Source organism: Perna viridis, chromosome 2 (genome assembly GCF_037379345.1).
Source record: "Perna viridis isolate PV_CMFRI_1.1 ecotype Kerala chromosome 2, ASM3737934v1, whole genome shotgun sequence".
In the NCBI taxonomy this organism is placed as follows: domain Eukaryota; kingdom Metazoa; phylum Mollusca; class Bivalvia; order Mytilida; family Mytilidae; genus Perna; species Perna viridis.
This window is the reverse complement of record NC_142446.1, coordinates 23,216,986-23,235,377: the sequence shown is the minus strand read 5'-3', so window position 1 is coordinate 23,235,377 and position 18,392 is coordinate 23,216,986.

Sequence of the window (18,392 nt, the reverse complement as noted above, 5' to 3'; positions counted from 1 at the left end):
GTAGGAGTAGGGGTGTGAACTGATCACTGATAAGCAATTATACTTGGTTATCTGGTATGATTTCCCTTTAATTACAGGCTAAGATATAAACCAAAGACTTTTTTTAATGGGGGTTCGATCGCACCCGTCACACGCCCTGGCTACGGCCATGACAACGGTGACGAACATTTAGGCAATTAGCATCGTATTAATCTGGTATTCATTCATTTCTTTATTTCCCCAATACTGGGATTATATTAACATAGATAGAACATATTTACACCCAGGTTAACTACATATATAGAAAACAGTTACGAATGTAATATTATAAATGCAAAAATTAAATCAACAAAGTACGTAATACATACACATAAAAATATGGTGAGACTGAGTGAAGTGAGAATATAGAGCTTGATGTAGTGATTGAAGTTGTATGAACTTTATATAAAAAAATAGAAAATGAAATGGATATTCTTTAGGTGTACCTTTTGTGGATTTTTGTTTTGAAATTTATAATTTGCAACTTTTTTTCCTTATGTACAACACTGGACAAAGAAATTGTTTTGGATTTTGTTAATAATAGACTTGTTGTGTAAATATGCCTGGAGGTAATACTAGTAACCCGTAACAGAGGAAAAAAAACTGTTTAATCTGTACTCAGTGCCAAAAGGGAAAAAGATGAACCACCTGCTAATACAGCCCATGCAGATATATCATCTGATTCAAACACAAGTCTGGATATATCAGGGTTGATTAACTTTCAGAAAGAGTTAGATGAAAATTAAATTCTCCCTGAGGAATGTTACCACCAAAAGTGATTTAAATGAAGTGACAAAAATCTTGTTAAAACTGTTGATCTTGAAAAAATGGTTACAGGGATAGCGAAAAAACTATTTAGTAAGTTTGAATCCAGTCTTGAAAAAAAAATGAATGACAAATTACAAAAATTCAGACTGAGATGGTTGAGAAGGTTGATGCTTTATAAATTGAAAATAAACATCTCACAAAAAAATAAGAACAACTCGAGGCAAATGGAAACCATATGAAAAAGGAACTGAAAGAAACATCTAAAACTGCAAAGATTGCAAATGCAAGCAACAACTACAATGAACAATGGCGTGACAAGATATTTGTCATGATTTCATTGAGATGGTAAAATCGGATTTGACACTTGAAGATAGAGATATTGAAGCAATTCACTTCCTTCCTGCTGATCTAGTATGTAGACCGTTGATTGTTAAGTTCTTTAATACAGTTGTGAAGAGAAGACCTTTGAGAGAAAGAAAACAGTTGCAGAACAATGTGAAATTTATTGATGATGTGACTACCCGTAATATAACATTGATCAATAGGATGGAAACAAAGGACTTTTTGATCAAGTGTGGTACATCAACTGTGGTATCTATGGTAGAATAAAAAAATGACGTGCAGATAATGTTTGGCATGTATGATGATATCAACCAAAGACTGAAGGCAGGCAAGATTTTCTTAAATAAACTTTATACGTTCGTATTTAAGTCATGTGTTAACTAAAAAGGTTTTTGTCCTATATGTACAAAGTTTACATTAAATGTACTCTATAAGTTTATTCAATTGAGTATAATCTGTATAAACTAGGAGCTTCTATAATACAAACAACTGAAATGGACATATAAATCAAACAGATATATACTGTCGTAATCACTGCGACGTTTCAAGATTCTTCGGAATCATAACTTTTGTATTTTCTTGTTAAAATCATATACATTGTATTTTACTTGAATTTATGTGTTTATTATCCTGGTTCCCGGGACTACGTTCCAGGTATTAGCTACTAGCAATATTTGTATATGTGTACCATACTGAATATTGCGATCCGGGACCAGTCTGTGTGTTTGTTCGCTTGGTTATTGTTTGTTTTGTTTTAGTTTTGCTCACTTTATTTTTTATTTTTATTTTGTCAAAAAGGTACTTATCAATCGAAAAATAACTAATCCAGCCAATATGTGCTTTTGTATTGGTAATTAGTTCGTGTTTCTTTTCTTACTTTTTTCCTTTGTTCGTGTTTGAGCCTTTTCATTGCCTTTTTTGGTTTTACTTCTCTTAGTTTCATATGAAAACGATTACAGAAGTATAAAACATCATGTAATCTGCATAAAAACTGAAAAGAATATACCTTTCCGTGAAATAAGATGAAAAATGTTTTGGATCAGTTGTCTATTATTTATCAATAACTTTCTAAAAAAACAAATAGAATGTGGTTCTATTCAATCAAAAGTCCAAAAATGTTTCTTAACAGATTTGTTGACCGTTATCGCCGTCAAACATCCTCTATAACCTTTTATAGTTTGAGAATATTTGAATTATAAAGGTAGATAACAACCACAATCACAATATAATTCAAATAATACATATATGAATAAGAAACAAGTCTGTTTGATATAGGATCTAATTCTAATGCTGCTGATTATAGGTTCCTCATTGAAACAAGTGTACGGCATAGCAAAATTTACAATATGTATGATTGATATTATTTCCGTATTGTATAGCCATTGGGATACCTCCTGGTTGATATAAGGTACCATCGTATTCACCAAACCAGTAGTCAGACTTGTCTGACACCGAATAATATCAAATTTCATTTATCATATACGATTGGGTGTTTGACATGTCAAGGTTATCGCTCTTTATCCATGCATTTCAGAAAATTATTTATTTTGATTTTTTACCGGTGCACCTGGTCCATGCTCCTAGTTTTTAGAAGAGTCCGAGTCGCTCATTTACTTTTGTTGCTTTGTATGTATGGTTTTGATTACTTTGTGTTCTTTGTTGTGTGTGTCTGTTATCCATTTCTGGTCTTTTTCCCTGGATTACATCCTTTTGATTACCGCTATGGCCTTGGTTCCCTTGATTACTCTTCCGGAAAGATTAATAGGATAACGTGTAGCTCATGATTTTTGATCTTGTAAATAAAAGATATTGAAATCAAATGTTAATTGTATTCAAAATTCACTATTAGAATTTCAGTAAATATAAAAATGCCAATCATATAGATATTACAAATTTCCATATGCTGTACATGCACTTGCTTCAGGGAGTAACATCTTATCAGCGACATTACAACCAAATACTTAGGAAGTTCAATATAATTAAGATTGTTAAGCATCCTTTAAAAAGTGGTCTCATTGGATTGAAGAGGTCGAAGATAAACATCACATAATAAAGCATATTTACCATGAGATGAAATGTCTGATCTCATCTAAAGCCTTATATGCTTCTAATTTTTATACAGTGTATTGTGGAACGATGAAGAAAGTGAAACATTCACGAGAAGAGTAAATCTGTCTTCTTTTAGGTTAATAAGATATTGAATACATGAAAGAGACATCTGAATGTTGTGATAAATTATTGTTATCTTTCCAAAGAACTTATGATATTATGGAAGCAAACACACATCTCCACTCAAAATAAATCTGCACATCATCATAGACAATTTTATTTTCATTGTTATCTCCATTTGACATACTGTTTACTTGGTTGTAGATGAAAAAAGATAGAAAAGTAAAACCCAGAAACTTAAGAAAAAAACCTTTAAGTCGGAACCCTTTGCATGCTCTCTTAGTAATCAAAATTTACTATGGGTTAAATAAAAAATAAGACAAAAATAAAAAAAAAATATATGTACAAAGTAGTTTTAAAAATGTCATTGAAAGAACAAAAATGTGCCATAATGACTGTTAAGAAATTAACTCAGCATTTCAAAATCATATTTGGACATGTTTTGCTTTGTTTTCTAGATTGCCAAAAAGGTAAACAAGTTTTTTTTTGTATTAATTTTCCATGCACGCTGCAATGACAAAACCAAACATTCGATTCTAGATCTTGTTTAGTGTTGTAAATAGTCCTCTGAGTCCCCATTTCCAGGCATTATCTAAGTCTTTCTGTGTTCCCGACCTTAACAATAACAGACATACAGTCCACCTTTCCCTAGGATTCAGTGTATCACTTTCGCATTTGTTTGTTAAATCTAAACCTTAAAGTAGTACCCTTTATAAACATCAGAGAGGTGATACCAGAATGTCGAAACTCTATAAAATACTTTTAATTTTAATTCAAGAACAGCTAGAGACCACATATCCAGTCTTGGTTTGTACAGACTATAACCAGTCTTAATTTGTCATTCTGTTACAGACCACATAACCAGCCTTAGATTTTCATTCTGTTACAGACCACATAACCAGCCTTAGTTTGTCATTCTGTTACAGATCACATGACCAGTCTTAGTTTGTCATTCGGTTGTTGCACTTTTGAGATAAAAATAATTATATAGACTGTACACAAATTTGGCATTGGTATCTCTAGAAGGGAATTTTAGCACGCTCACGTCTAGTATGGACATGTCATGACAACGAGGTGTACCCAATTACACGTGCAGTCTGCTGACCACCTATTCCGGTGCAAACTGATCAAACCAGTTTCTATTACTTTAAAGAGTAATTAAGGGAACCAAGATTATAGCAGAAGTCAAAAGAATGTAAATTTCCAGGGACAAAGACCAGACATGGAAAACAGACAAACGCAACAAAGAGCATAAAAATGATACATACAAAGAATTGAAAGAAACTAAATGAAATGAGCAACTCGGACTGATATATTTGACCACAACGGTGACAAAACACATTGTACTATATGAAAATGTGGAATAAAAAATTACAAAATACTCAACATTCTAATAACCGACTCCTCACTAGTACCCTTATGATCAAAACCTTTAACTTAAGAAGTCATGATGATTGAATTTGTAAATCGGCTAACTTAATCTAAGTTAAGTAGATTGTAGTGCAACTTATGCGGTCTAGTATTTGTCGGTGAAACGCAAGAACGATTAAACAAACGAATATGCGGTTATCGTTTGGGAATAAATACTAACATATTCCCAACAGTTTATAAACATTTTAATCAACAGCATCATTCAATCTTCTCTATGAAATTTCGTTTTCTTGAAATAAAAAACCATCCAACGAACAGTCCTATCCTAAGTAATAGCTATCGTAGGGTAGTGGGTAAATACTGTGAGGTCTTTAATTTTGAAACTTAAGAAAATCTTAAGTAGGTCAATGAGTGTCAATACTGCATCAGTTTTTAAAGATCCCGATGCTACTAAAGTAGTGCCTTCTATATATGACAAATAATTTGTCGTACCAGCAGACATAGCCCTAAATAACAAAGGTTTTGTCTGCAACACGCATTACATAAAGTTTATTATCAAAAGTAGACGTAGAAACTAATAGCAGTAATAAGACCTATACTGCTACCGATAGCGGAAAACCATAAATCAGTGCTATCCTCTTTTGGTCTCTCTACCAAAGATGATGATTGTACTGGATTCATAAACTCCACAAGTATCCATACAAACAAGCTACATTGCTGGATCTGCAAAATGAACTATCAAACCACTTTCAAAACTTTTAACTTCTATAGTTACAGCTGTCAAAGAGGGTCTCCAATTTTCCCACGACACTTGTTACTTCCGTAGTGGTCAGAGATGCGTTCGATTACTTTTCATGTAATTGATTAAATTACAATTACTGTGTCAAATGTATGATAAAATTAAATTAATGATTACAGAATTTCTGAAAGTAATTGATTAAATTAATGATTACATTGATTGTTGTGTATGTTTTCCATGTCTGGTCTTTGTCCCTGGAATACATTCTTTTGATTACCGCTATAACCATGGTTCCCTTGATTACTCATCGACAAGTGATCATGATTACATCTGATTACGATGAATTTGCAATATGAATTAATTGAAAGTTTTGGAACATTTTGTCTATGTTATTTGTATTTTTGAGGCCTTAAATTCTTTGAAATTAACAGGTAATATTATTTTTTAAAGTATACAAAAAGTAGAACATTAATTTTCAACAAATATATATAAGTTCAATATAACAATTTGAATTTCACTTGAATTTTTAATAACTATTGCATTTGTTTCATATACAGGTATGCCCTAAGGGATATTTGAATATATAAGAAAATAGCCATACCCTAGGTATATACATTTGTACTTCTTATTAAATGCATTAAAACAATTGTATAGGATCTTTCATAGCTCTCACATCTTTTTTCATTAAAATTATTCGGTTTTTTTACTTGTTCGTATTGGATTAACATTTTGTTATATCTTCAAACAAAAAGAAGAAAAAGCTAATGAAAGATTACACAAACATTGAATGATTAACAATCATTTTACTCTGTTTGTTGTTGTTGACATAATGTATTGTCCATAGATACCATTTGAGTCGTTAATATTTCCATTGTAATCATAATGTAATCAAAAAGTAATCAGATTTACAGGGTATTTTGAAAAGTAATTGATTAAATTAAATTACATGTAATCAGTTTTTTTGGCTGATCAATGATTACTTGAAGAAATGTAATCAAATACAGCTGATTAACGATTACAATTAAAATTACCCCATTTCTGGTAGTGGTATTAATTCAATGTGGATCCTGACAAATTCGTAAGATCTTTTGGAAACCCTCAATTTAAATTTATTATCAGAAGACAAGATCATTAATTCCTAAAATTGTTCAACTCTTTATACTTCTATTCCCCATACTCAGTTAACATCCCGCCTAAAAACATTATACATCGTTGTTACTCCAAAAAAAGACGTTACACCTTGATACAGATTTGCAATACTTTGTTGAGATTCCTAATACTTTGTAAAAAACGATTCCAAATCATCTTCCAATCATACCGAAGAAAATGCTTTCAAAATGCTGGAATTGTACCCATATTTGTCCAGTGTGGTGGACGCGTTTTTCAACAAAGGGTCAGTATTCCAATGAGAATAAATTGTGCTCCTCTATCTGTCGACCTATTCCTTCACTCTTATAACACTGACCATATAGCTGATCTGGCCCAAATGAAGGAACATCAGCCAGATCTTTGATCTCAATTTCTGTTATATAAATGACGTCTTATCTTTTAAAAAGCTAGCTAGCCGTTACTACACAGAATTTTTGTACCGCGCTAGACTTCTTAAAATTAGGCTTCTGGTAATGGAGATCGTTACGGTGTAACCATCTGCACCATGGGAACTGATTTTTTCACATGTCATAGTACTCCTTTCATCTTTCGTCTACCATGGACTTGACTTTTTATGAGCAACTCGGCGGGTGTTTCTAGAAAAGCAGAGGACACTTTACCCTACTGGTGCACCTGGTCCACGCTCCCAAATTTTCTCCAAAATACAGATCCGTACTTTGTACCTCTGCCATGGGCATTGTCTGGATTTTATAATAGCCGGTACTTTGATCATTGTTCACAGTGTTGGTAAAACTTTCTTATATCTGTAAAATTAACTGTTTGGATGTTATACTTTTAGGAGTACTGTTCGTTATGAATGGCCAGTTTGAATGCATGTATAGATCCCCGCTTACAATCTGAAAAAGGTTCCTTTTTATTTCTTAGTCCCTCCTTATGTTGGTGGTTTTCGTGGTTTATAGTATTTTCTTGGTCTCGCATTTTTTCAGTTTCATCTTTAATTGTATGTTGAGTTATCTACATACTTCACAGAAGACAGTAAACATTTTTTTAGAAACAAGATGTTTAAAGTCATTATGATAGACTAATGAGTCAAATCAGATTTAAAAATAGTTTACTTAAGGAATTTAGATATCCAAAAAATCAGGACAAATATTCAAAAGATTGACATTGCCCATTCTGTCCTCACACAAAACTGAATATATAGTTTGTCTCGTTTTGCTGGATTACCTAATGCCTTATAAATAACTCTTGTTACATATTTCTTTGGAGTTTTACTGGCGTCTTCCCTTTTGTTATCACAACGCAGAATCTATGTACAAAAAGTTCTACATTTCCTGCTTCTGCCAACGTCCTACATCTCGCTTAAGTTCAGCTTAAAGCTGATATCTATAAAATCGATGTAATGGTGGCAGTTGTTTTAATCTTGGTTCCCTTGATTACTCTTAGCAAAGTATATGAGTCGAGAGACGAAAATTCCATACGCTGGGATATGTCACATTCTTTAGGATTTAACGGAAGAGGACACAAGTATAACCTCTTCGTAAAATGTGATACCTTTCGTTCCGTATCGTCAACTTTTCATTTACTCATCTGTAATAACAATTCATTCTTTCTTGTAAATTTGGTTTTATTTCATAGCACATGTTATACCAACTTTTTCTTCTGTGCTTACTCACTTATTCTGGTATACAACACTAGTAATTACCAATTACTTAAAGATTAAAATCATTACTTCATATTCCAGTTGAGCGTAAGTAGTTTTACGAACCTAAATGAAAGACGTCTAAATTTTTGATAAGATACTTTTTTATCATAGGAAATATATACAACGAAAAGACGGAGAGTTTTGGTGTAGTACTATCTCATCCGATGAGTACCATTCTATACACAATTCTCTTTATCGTATTGGACATGACATGCAACTTGCTTACCTAACCCTTGCTACTGGTCCATGTTCCAATTACTTTTATTTTTCACCCAAGATTATTCCTGATCTATGCGTTATAATAATAATTATTATTACTATTAATTTTATCGTGTAATGATTGCTTGTTAGTTGGGAAATATGTAAATATATAGATATGACGATGAATAAATCATCTTAATAGCATGAATTTCCTACTCTTAATTCATAACTCATAAAATTCATAGCTGATCTCTTGTTACTGCCTCTTTTAAAGCCGCTTATCAGTTGTTCTGGTAATCTTTCATGCTGCATAAAAAGGTATTAGCCGATATCGCTTTGGCGGCAGTACACTCTCATCGTAGGAATTAGTCAACATTTTGTGCAATGATTTTTGTCTGGGAATAGCGTCTATTTTTCCTAAACATTGTTTGTGGACAGTTACTACAAGTATGTTACTTTATCATTCTCCAAAATCATTGAACCTTTTGTGATATGATGCAGGTAAACACATGAGCTGGCATGGTGTAAATAAGTAAGAAGTTAACATGTCATAATGTTTGTTGAGTGGAGATTCAAATGATAAATATGCGACATTCCACGTTTAATTTCTACATTTAAAATATCTTGGGTTTTATTTGTTTGTTTTTGTTTATTTGTTAGTTTGTTTGGGGTTTTTTTGTTTGTTTTATTTGTTTGTTTTTGTTTTGTTTTGTTTTGTTTTTGTTTTGTTGTGTGTGTATGTGTGTGTTTTGTTATAAACATGCGGCCCAGAATGCAGATATGCGTCCAGAAAAGATTTTTCATATTTTGTTTTGTTTTGTTGTAAAGATTTATTTTGTCATTTTTGCCTTAGTATTACATTGCTATGACTGACTTTTTCAACTTTTCATTCCTTTTTATTTGTGAAATACTTTTACATAATGTGAATCATTTAAACGAACATTGTGCGCTTTATAAGATCTCATTTTTAATATTATTATTTTTATTAGGAATATGTTTTTAAATATATGTTTGATGTTGATATCATTTGACTGACAAAAATGTTCGTTGAATGCGAACACGTCATGTTGTTTGCACAGTTTTATTGTCTTATTAAAAAATCTATAAAAAAAACTTTTGTATGTGAAAGTTTTTTAATTTCTCATGACTCTCATAGTCGCCTTCACCGGGTTTCTATGCTGTTGTACCATTCAAAATTATTGTTTGTTTTCTTATCTTTATGGTTACAATTAATCCCAACAAATCTTTAGTCTTTACTCGTTACTATAATATATTCGAAAACTGCAATGATGCTAAGTTTAGACATTGGGTCGTAGTAACAGACATTGATCAATGTGCTCCATCTCTGACATAGCGTGGGTGTTTGTTTATTCAATAATCAATACTGGTAAAGCTAAAGTCCAATCAAATTGTTTAATTTCTTATTGAAGAAAAAAACTGGTGGGGGATTCACGAGATATTAAGGATCTTTTTCAAGGAAGCGCCCAAAAAAGAGGATATAAAAGAAAAAACTTATTGACAATTTGAAGCGTCAGACAAGTATCGCGGTACAAGCAACATTTTAGAAATAATGGATGAAAATTCATATTTTTCCACACTGATTCATATCTTTTCTGGACAATTGTGTGATTCACAAGGTATTGTCTCCTTAAAAAGGGTGTTTTCTGAAGAAAATCAGTTTAGTGAATAGCATACAATTGATGCAAAATTACTGAAAAATAAAAATAGAAAGAAAAAAGAAATCAAACAAATGGTTAAATTGAAAATGTAAAAGTCCGAGTTATTATTCATGCATGTTAGAATATTGTGAAACCACCCAAAATATATTGATGTAGAAAGATATGATGAGTATGAATATTGAAATTACTGTTAGATATCTTAATTTTAAATTCTTAATGTTGTTTAGTGCATACTGCATGTACAATCTTATTAAAAATGACATTCAATTAGAACTTCCATTCTCTAATATCTTGAGTATTTAATGTGTTGGGTTTTACTTGTTGTGAATGTCGTTTTTTTTATTGTTGGTCTTTTCTGTTGTTATTATTTTTACATATACATCTAGTAACATTTCAACGGAAACCACATGACATTTTCGGAGTAAATCAATTTACTACTTGTACATTGATTTGATTTTACTTTGTAATAATTTATGAATGGAGCGGGTTTTTCCACTGGACGATACAGATCAATTTCAGGAAAATGTTGTTGCTATTAGCGACAGCGGTAAATCAACTCATATTTCATTCACTGAATATAATGAATGAACACTATCTATGAATGAAAAAACAATACTTTCATTGATAAAATTTCCATAGCAAATGTAACCGTTCCCAGTAATATAGTGATATTAAAACGATTAAAACGGGATATCATTTTAAATACTTTTGTGATTGTTGTTGTTTTGTGTGTGTCTGTGTGTTTGTATGTGCTTTTGTTACCCCATTTGATCCTTATTACAATTGTATCTTATTGGAAAATCCATATTTGATGATGGTGTCATGAATCAGGCACTAGGCCAGGGACAACGACCGTGAACTTTAGGTCATGAATGAATCATGTATACAGCTGTCCTAGCTAAAGGTATTGATTTTACTATCATTGTTTCTTCCAGAATTAGTATTTACGTTTGCTAGATTAGATTCAAATTAGCCTGTTGACAGGGAAGTGTATTGTTTAATATTAAACACGAAGTAGTTTAAATAATAACCAGTTTTGTCCAGAAAGATATCAAAAGCCAAATAACGACGAAATATGACGAGCACACAATTCCCTAACGTTTTTTACTCATTCTGAAACTTTTGTGAATGAATGAATTTATGAACAAATAAATGAATGGATCAATGAATGAACTAAAGAAGTGCAAATTTACTTTTAATTCGATACACATTGAGCGAAATCTAATTATGTCTGTTTGCATATGATAATTAGAAAGATACAGTATGATGAACTATACTTTCATTTCAGCAGTATAGCATAGTTAACCAAGAGTCTCTAATGTCATATTTAATATGCTTTAATTCGTTTCGCTTTATCAAACACCATACAGTATATTACAGTATACAGGAGCAAAAACCCTAGGACTAGTCATTTTGTAGGTTTAAAGTTTGTTAGCTCAACCATAAAACATTGTTAGCCCATGTATAACTCATACAGTAAGACCTTAAATCATTTGTTGACTAATTTGAAAATTTTCAGTAAAAGGAAAATTCATTTGGCTATTATACCCTAAAAATACCCTAAAAATGATCAAAGAAGAAATTAGAGTTAAACTGAATTATAATTGAAATTTATATTTTTGTCATTGGTGTTTATTAAGTTTTTTTTTTTTGCTATTTTATAGGGAATTATTATGTTTTAATATGTCATTGTTAAATGATAATTATTAGAGCAAACCGACAAGAGTTTTCCCTTCTTTCCATTCAATTTAAAAACCGATGCAGATAAGTTTCGTATTTCATAACATGTTTTTTTCATGGGTTTAACATTTACTACAACAACATGTAATGAGATTGTCAACAAAATGTTCATTATCAAATATAGTTACCTATTACTGTCCATGGTTAATTTTAAATGAGATCTTCTCAAATAAGAAGTGTGTTTGCTTAGTGGAAGTCCCTATTAGCATTTTGTCAAAAATATTGTCGCGATTGTCCGTATAAGTTCTTAATTTGAATAAACAAATTCAAAAGAAAAGGCCAGTAACCGAGAGAATCGACATCTCTGCAAAGTATTTTATTATTTATGACACTGTGTGTTCTAAAAGCATGAAACTTAGGCAAGGGATACTACAGATTTGGCTACACTGTCAGGGATTTAAGGTTACACCCTAAAAATGTTTGACCGACCAAAAAGGTGTATAAGTATTTAAGTACATGTACATAATTTACCGCTATAACCTTGGTTCCCTTGATTACTCTTTCACTTTAAAGAAGTCCCCGAAAATCAGTGGAAGCCGCATTTTGTAAATGCTTCCAATTTTTGGGGGTCCGGGTTACTTTTGTTACTTTGTACATTTATATTATTTTTTTTTCTTTTTTTTTGGGGGGGGGTAATGTTTTTTGGTGTGTGTGTCTCTATTTTTCTGTCTAGTCTTATCCTTGGAAAATGTTCTGCTCTAATCTTGGTTACCTTGATAACCTTTGATGACAACTTCTTTTATGTTATTCGGTAATAGTTTCCCCTTTCGAAACGACATAAATCCGTGTTTTTTCCGCCTTCCATAAATAATGATTTTAGTCCATATCTGGGAGCCACGTTTCAGATCGTTACTCGTAGCTTCTATAAGGAATTTATCAAATAAAATATTTAAATATTTTGAACAAAACTAATCACCAGAACCTAGTTGTCTGCGTATATAGGTGCTCGGATCCATTCCATAATCTAAATAACCATTTGTTCACTAGATGACGTTTAACTTTTTTTCTTTCTTTTTTTTTTAGGGGGAGGGGGTTCAGTATTGCATTTTTTGTGTCTACTTTTTCTGTTCTTTTTTATTTCGTGTAGTGTGTGACTATGTATTTTGTCCGTGGATTTCCCTTCGTGTTTCATATTGGTATTATTTCTTTTTCTTATGAGGAAAAATTTATTAACAACTTCTTGTCGAATATACATGGTTTCAAGCTTGTTGTTTCATATTATGGTATTTATAAATTGATGTAAATATAGACTCTTCATATCCAGTGTATGTATATAATTGAATTGATTCGCATGGCGCAGCTTGATACGACCGCAGATGTTGAGACAAGTATGGATATAACTTGCTAACTTGATACATCTCTGAATTTGGATTGACACAGTGTAAGATTCTAATTAAAATAGAATTTTTTTCCCAGAAACGGAAAGATTAATCAAGGGAATCAAGATTCTAGTGGAAATCAAAATAATGTACTCCAGGGATAAATACCAGACATGAAAAACAGACACACACAACAAAGGAAAAAAAATAACCAAAATAATACATCTAAAGTAACAACAAATGGTATATTTTATTTCCTTTCAGGTCCGTAATTCCTAAATGGAGCAAATAATTACCCTAAAAATAAATCGTCTGGGCATTGGATCTTGTGGTACAGTTTCAAAGAGAGCCATAAACTTATACTGAAGTTATTGTCCTTCACATCAGTAAAATGCTTGTTGCTTGTTCCAGATTTCTGTATGGCTTAAGTCACAATCCAAAAAGTCAATCATAATCTTATCCTTTGTGGTATGGCACATTGTGGAATAATTTCAAAGCAAGTTATTGCCTCGCCATCATGAAAAATCTTGTTTTGCCCCCTTTTTGGTCCCTTATTCCTAACGAATAATTATAAAAAAACGAAAATCATTTCCAATGGTAAAAAGATCAGTTTGTTACTTACATATGTGCATACCGATCTTTTATATAAAAGTTTAAATATGCAAGTATGACTTACCATAACGGCACAAATATTACATGCATATAGTTAAAATAAAAGTGTTTTTTTTTACTCTCTTTTTATTTCAAAACATTTTGATACATGTAACAAAACAATGAACAGGTGTTTAAATATGAAAAACTCAATGTCGATGTGACCCATCAACAACAATAAAAACACAACAAACAACAACAAAAATTAATATGTTGTAATGTTCCTTTCATCCTGATTAGTTTCGTTTCAAAATATATTGTTTAAAAAGAATAAACAGAAACTTTAAACAATCTCTCCAAAGGTAGAAGGCAATGAAGTTTTACTATCGACAAAAACTAGTGTCGACACAGCCAGTGTTTACTACATCGAGACAAAGCACTATTAAATCTTCAGTAAAACAATAGATTATTATATTTATCGATGTGTGGATACAACGATGTTGGTTCGAATTCATTTATCTTTCATTCTTAATTAAACATTTTTAGAAATACATCTTCTGCGAAAAGTGCAAAAAAGAAAAACCGTCGAAAATGGAAATGAAATTTACTTCATAAAACAAAAGTTAAATAACTGGGTATCTTAGAGTTGATACATCATAGTTATTTTGATAGATATGTTAAATAATGGAAATATTATTTTTTGGCTGTGTTACTACAAAATAAGCTTGAAAGGGAAGTCCTTTCATACCCATTTTCTTTTACTTCCATATACAACAAACCCTTTTTTTCCATATACATTAGCAGTAACTTCAGTCGGTCTTGTTATTGTTTCTCATTTAATCGGAACTTTTGTACACTTTCAAATAATTCAGCAAAAAATAAAGAATAACGCATTTTAAACGTTTCCTTTACACCCACGCAGATATTTGATGACTTCCCAAGATCAATGGAAGAAGCAACTGTATTTGTTGATAGCAAACATGGATAATCGATACTACTACCATTAACTGTGGCTGGCATTTAATTTCATTATGAGGAGACCTATATGACATTTGATAATGAAGCATTAGATGTGTGCTTGAAATTAAACACACATGTATACATATCAAAAGAGTTTAAAAGAATCTACTAGGACATGAGCTAATAAACATGTAAAAAAACGATGTAATATAAATTAAATGGATATATAAGTCTAACTATATTTGCAAACCAGAGACGGCGAAAAGATGTTTTTTTTTTTTCGACAAATATGATATTCTCCACTGTGAATAATGAACGAGTTCAGAATCTGACAAAATACTCATATTATGACACTTTTCATCTGGGTTGTTTATTTTCAGATGACCAATAAACAACAGAATATTGAGATAACTTTTGAATAAGGGAATTAAAGGTTATGTTCAAGATGGTATCAACAAAAAAAAAATAAATAAAATTCAATCTTATACTGTATATCTGAAATCCGTTATTTTTCGCGACTTCTCCGAATAATCAACTTTCGTACAGTCTCAAATTCGCAACTTTGCGTTAACGATTGCCGTGTTGTCATGATGTGCTTAAAAAGGACTTCAATCATGTATAATTTGTAGTTAATATTGTATCAGATGGTTTTGATCACCTTTACTGAAACAATAATATTCGATGAACTTTAAATAATTGCAACACATTCATTCCGCGCTGTAATACTCACATGAAATAGCAAAAAACAAAACTACCGCGGAGGGTTTGGCTTACAAAAAAATCGAAATAAATGTTCTTAGCATTGTTTTTTTTTTTTTTGTGAAAAAAGTCTTTTATTTTATTTTTTTCATATTCCATCAATTGACTAAAATGCTCCGATGTTATAAATGCATATCAACTTTGATCATCTCAAAACCGGTACATGACAAAGTGAAAGACACTGTAACAGAGAAAAAGTTAGTCCGCATTGGCTTTTTGATAGGCATATTTCTTGCATTGGTAAAATCAAAATTGGATGTCGTGCAATTCATTTATGTAAAGTTTTACTAATAATACCGGTTAACACATTACAGAAAAGATTTGCAAACTTGCACTCTATTTCAAAACAATAATCTGATTAATACAACATCATTACAAAAATACTTCCCAATCATAGCCAACTAAACAACGTAGATGCTTCTTCAGTAAAAGTAACATTGTTAAGTTAGATAACTTCCACAACAATCCTATTCATTTTCCTCTGTGATTGAACATAATCTTTTGTGTTTTATGTTCACATTATTTCTCATTATTTTTTTCTGTGTAGTAATGATTGTGAGAATTAATACTAACTTAATCCGTGTAAGGACTGGACTGGGTTTCTACCCTCTAGATTTGTTTTTCATTAAATTTAAACAAAATCATTATCAAAAAACAAATATATGTTTTATCATGAACAAAAAACAAGACTTATTCAAAATATTTTGGTTTTCATTTACAAATAAACTTTATATCGAGATCTCTTTTTTTTGCCTTGAAAGATAATCATAGTTAGTAAAAGAGTAATCAACGGAACTTCCCAAGACCAGACATGGAAAACAGACATACACAACAAAGAACATAAAGTAACTATAATCATACATACAAAGTAACAAAAGCAAATACAACCATTTTAGTTTTAAATGGGGTTTGGAATAATATTTAAATTGAATTATTTCAGAATATAAATCCGAACTATAGTGATCTAAATGCAGTAACAGTCCGACAGTTAAACACGGGACAGAATTTTACTGCAACAGGTGCTATTCATATTTCACATCCAATTTTTTTTTAGTACGCCTAGGAAATTCTTCATTTGTTTCTTAGTAATAGTCCAATCTATATAAGATACTTTTGACATTTTTACTCTTTAAAATTTGTAGTATTAATCGGTCAATGTCCGTTATTTCTCTATTTTCTTGATAAAAATGCGATATGATATTGGCGTCAATTTCGGAGTACAAAATACCAATTATAATGGATAAAATGTCTTTTGTCAGAGAATGATAATCATTTGCATTGAAATAAAGAAAATTTGCGCATTTAGGTATAAAGTTATAAATAAAGTAGAAATTATTTTTTCTTTGTCAAAGAGCTATCGTAATAATTGCCGTGTTGTCATGAGGTCTTTAGAGAGGACTTCAATCATGTAGAATTTGTAGTTAATATTGTATCAGATGGTTTGATCACCTTTACCGAATTTACACGAAGTAAAAGTATTGCCTGTTCAGCAATTGACTTTTGATGAAAATCTTTGTACGTATTTGATTTTAAAGCTGGTGATAAGATGTGTACTGCATACCGAAATTTGCAATATGAATATGAGTGGTATTTTTGTATGTTAACCTGCAGTTGGACGAAAGGTCCCTGAGGGTATCAAGCAGCCCTGTAGCAGGACCTGATTTATAACAAAGATCATTTATCGTAATTTTGCATTTTCACAAAATTCAATGGCCACAAAATATTGAAGCTTTACTCCTAGTATTGCATTTAGCACAACTCGATACTGGGGTTGGCTTTCTATTTTCTTTTGGTTTGAACCACTTCTTGAAAACAATTTATTTTTTATTTATATCTTTCTATGCATTTGGTTTGAATGCAGCTAATGATAAGTTACTCCTTGAAACACGTGAACAGTATACCGTAATTTGCAATATTAATTTTAGTGGTAGGTTTTTTCTGGTTTTTTTTAAGGTAGATCATACCGAATATTTCTAGTTGACGAATTTTCATAGATTTTCTCAAAGATGACTCTGAATGAACGTTCTTTAGAATTTAAATGTAAAAAAAAGATATAGGTCACTGAACTTGATTTTGAGATAGTTGAGTCTTATTCAAGCCAATATTTTACTACCTTTTATATGGATTCTGTAGGGAATTTCCAATATTTCGCAAACTTCTAAAAACATGCGGTTGTTAAAATTTCTTATAAAAACCCTTTACTGATATTATTTCATATTTCAAGACGAAAATTTGGGTTCTCAACTCTTTTTCTTGCAATATTAATAAAAAAATAAAATCTTCAATTTATTTCAATTGAACCTTTACCGGCCATTATCCACCTTTGAAAGTATTTACCCGTCATTTATCTCCCCTTGGAAGAGGCTTTTTAAAAAAAAATATTGATATAATCATTATAATTGTTATTTAAAAAAATATATATGAAATAATTTTAACATTATTTTTACATCTCTTCAAACACTATTAGTTTATAGAAAATAAATTGAACATCATTAACTACAGAAATGTTTTCTAGTAAATACGTCGCGCCAATCAGACTTAGCTTTGTTCCATTAAAAGAAGCCTATATAATATTATTTCTGAGCTTATATCAAAGAATGACCACATTTAATTCGAACGACTGATTTCTAATGTTAAACTCCATTTATGGTAAAAATCATATACCGTTAGTTTGTTTGGAAGTTTTACTTAACGCTGCGAATTTCTAGGTAATAGTCTTTAAGTTCTTTGTTGTGTATGTCTGTTTTCCATGTCTGGTCTTTGTCCCTGAATTACATTGTTTCTATGACCTTGGTTCCCTTGATTACTCTTTCAATGTAAAATAAATTATTTAGACGTTCCAAAACATGAGAAGTAAGTATCAGTTATAGGTATTAGTCTAAAAAGATTTTCAAATTCTAATTGCAATACATTGGTTATAA